The 2,493-nt window shown below is 42.5% G+C and overlaps 1 protein-coding gene across 1 annotated transcript in view; it reads right to left on the bottom strand.

The window, feature by feature from the left end:
• Window positions 1-65: 65 nt before the first annotated feature.
• The window catches only part of rsf1a (remodeling and spacing factor 1a), a 19,850-nt gene continuing 17,422 nt past the window's right edge, over window positions 66-2,493 (bottom strand). Inside the window, exon 19 of the transcript XR_521216.1 lies at window positions 66-317. The gene's annotated coding sequence lies outside the window, so the exon portion shown is untranslated. The remainder of the gene's footprint in view (window positions 318-2,493) is intronic.

Here is a 2,493-nt window from a genome sequence, read left to right as displayed (position 1 = left end):
CTGCAGAATCAGAACCAGATGTTCTGAGGAGGTTTGAGGGAATTTTGTTCAGATTTGGATGATTTTTGATGGAATAATCAGATGTCATTTGTTCTGATCAGAAAGAAGAATCCTGTGAACGATGCTGCAGGTTTTTGATGAGCGCTGCTGCATCTGTAAATGTCTTGAATGAAACCGACGTCCGTCTGTTTGGACTCATCAGAAGTCATCTGGCTGGGTTTAAACAGAACTTCTCTCCACATAGAAACGTGAAGTCTCTGATCAAACTGCTGAACTACAGACTGAAGCAGCAGCCGTCTTTAAATCGACGCTTTGGACTGAAATTAAAGAAGAAAGTTGGTTCAGAGCAGGTTCATGATGACGAGGGAAAGAAAACAGCAGATCAATAATACAATTTATATATAAAACCTTGTCTTGATTTCATTTGTACTTTCTGTATATTTACTATCTGAACTTGTACAAAATGATTTTTTCTTAATATATTTTCTCTATGATGAACAAGCAGCAGCCTTTTGCTGCCTGTTCATCCCTGTCTACATATTTATACACCAGAACCAGAGCATCCAGGTGGGAGATGAATGACTGATGATTTCTAAAGACTACAGCAGATGCAGCTGAACAGACAGGACGAGTGTCGCAGGAGGCTGCTGGATAAATGTGTCACTAACTCACTGCTTACAGCCTTCTCAGGGTTCATACATATCAGCCAAAGTTTAATCATCCTCCATTTCAGTTAGAAATGCTGCTTGAAAGACAAACGTTTAGCCGACAGGAAGAAGGAAAAGGAAGCTCAGCGCAGCCTTCAGTTTAAAGTGTGCAGAGATGAGGAGCCTCGTTTCTTTCTGTGGACGGCAGATGAACGGAGTCCAGCCTGGACACTGATGTGACTGAGTTCAGTTCATCCCCACAGCCGAGCTCAGCACAGAAACCGGGTCGGTCAGTGACCAGCGTTTGTTTTCAGTCAGAAAAGTAAAGCTTCTTCAAACGTCCTCCAGTTAAAAACCTTTAAAGACATTTTACTGGGGAACAAACTCCAAGCTGCTCGACTTCACACATGAAAAATCAAACAGATCCTCCAGAACCTCCTCAGAACATCTGGTTCTGATTCTGCAGAACCTTTATCTACTGACCAGAGTTCTACATTCAGACTGTGAATGTTCCAGAGGTCCAGGTCCTTCAAGTCCACAGAGGAGGGTCCAGATTGATCACTTTAATGGACTTTTTCCATCATTTCTGAGCCTCAGAACTTCATCAGTACAGCAGATAGACACATGACATTTAGGAGGAAGAACACATCTGGGTTCTGCTAGAACCTGACACCAGATCAATTCTACATCCATCCAGGTGTCTCAGTCTGAACACTGGACCTGGTTCTGTTCATTTCTTCTCTAACTAAACATCAGCATCAGTTCCGTGCTCCACANGGACCCTAATTACATGTAAGGAAAAGTAATCGGTCATGAAACAAGTTTTACAGTAAAACGCTCAAACTGCAGCTGTGATGTGAAGGTGGTGATACTGAGCAGTCAGAGGCAGCGGCTGAGGAGATGCTGGATGTTGGTTTTAATAACTTAGAAAACATTTATGTTACAGCAGAACTACAGTAACAGTACAACAGAGATGGAAGGAGCCAGTCTGAACATTTTAAAACCAACAGATTGGGCAACACAGAGCACATCAGTGGAATGACTTCAGACACCAGCGGACTGGTCTGGATCTGAAGAGGCGTTTACTGACCTAATGCTGCGCTGGAGGACTGAACGCTGTATTTCTGTGATCTGAAGTCTTAGTGAAGGGATTTTCCCAAACTCCCAGTTTAAACTGAAGCAGCCCGATCAGAGGCTAAAGCGGCTTCCTGCCATCTGGTCGGAGTTTTTCCAACAACAGCGAAACAACCGGGACAGTACCGGACAGAACGTTTCACTTCTATGAATCATAATCAGTGTAAACTGTTAATAATTAATTCTAGTGAACTAAAACCAAAACCTTTCTGCCAGAATCATCAGGTTTGGATCATTGTCCTGATTTAGACTGTGGTAAACTGGACTCCGGATCATTCCAATACAAGATGATTAAACAGGAAGTTCTGTCTTCAGACTTCAGGCTACCACCTCATCAATTAGGTTAATGGAAACTCTCACTACAGTTCTGAGCAGTTTATACATCAGGCAGCGATAACTCACGTCAGCGTTAAATGGAATGAAAGAAGAAAAATAAACTCTGCTTCTCTTTATGAGCATCTTCAGCTTCCGGTTAAACATTTTGGATTTTTGAGGAGCAACAGATGGAATGAATGTAGAAAAAGAGTTTTCTATCCGACACCCGAACAAAAACTCTTGTTAGAAGTAATCTGATCATTCATGATAAAATCAACAAAAGTTTCCCCCAGACCTCCTCAGAACATCTGGTTCTGGTTCTGCAGAACCTCTATCTGCTGACCAGAGTTCTACCTTCAGACTGTGAATGTTCCAGAGGTCCAGGTCCTTGAAGTCC

This window comes from Stegastes partitus, unplaced genomic scaffold (assembly GCF_000690725.1).
Source record: "Stegastes partitus isolate 25-593 unplaced genomic scaffold, Stegastes_partitus-1.0.2 Scaffold2638, whole genome shotgun sequence".
Lineage (NCBI taxonomy): Eukaryota > Metazoa > Chordata > Actinopteri > Pomacentridae > Stegastes > Stegastes partitus.
This window is presented reverse-complemented; position numbering and strand designations above follow the sequence as displayed.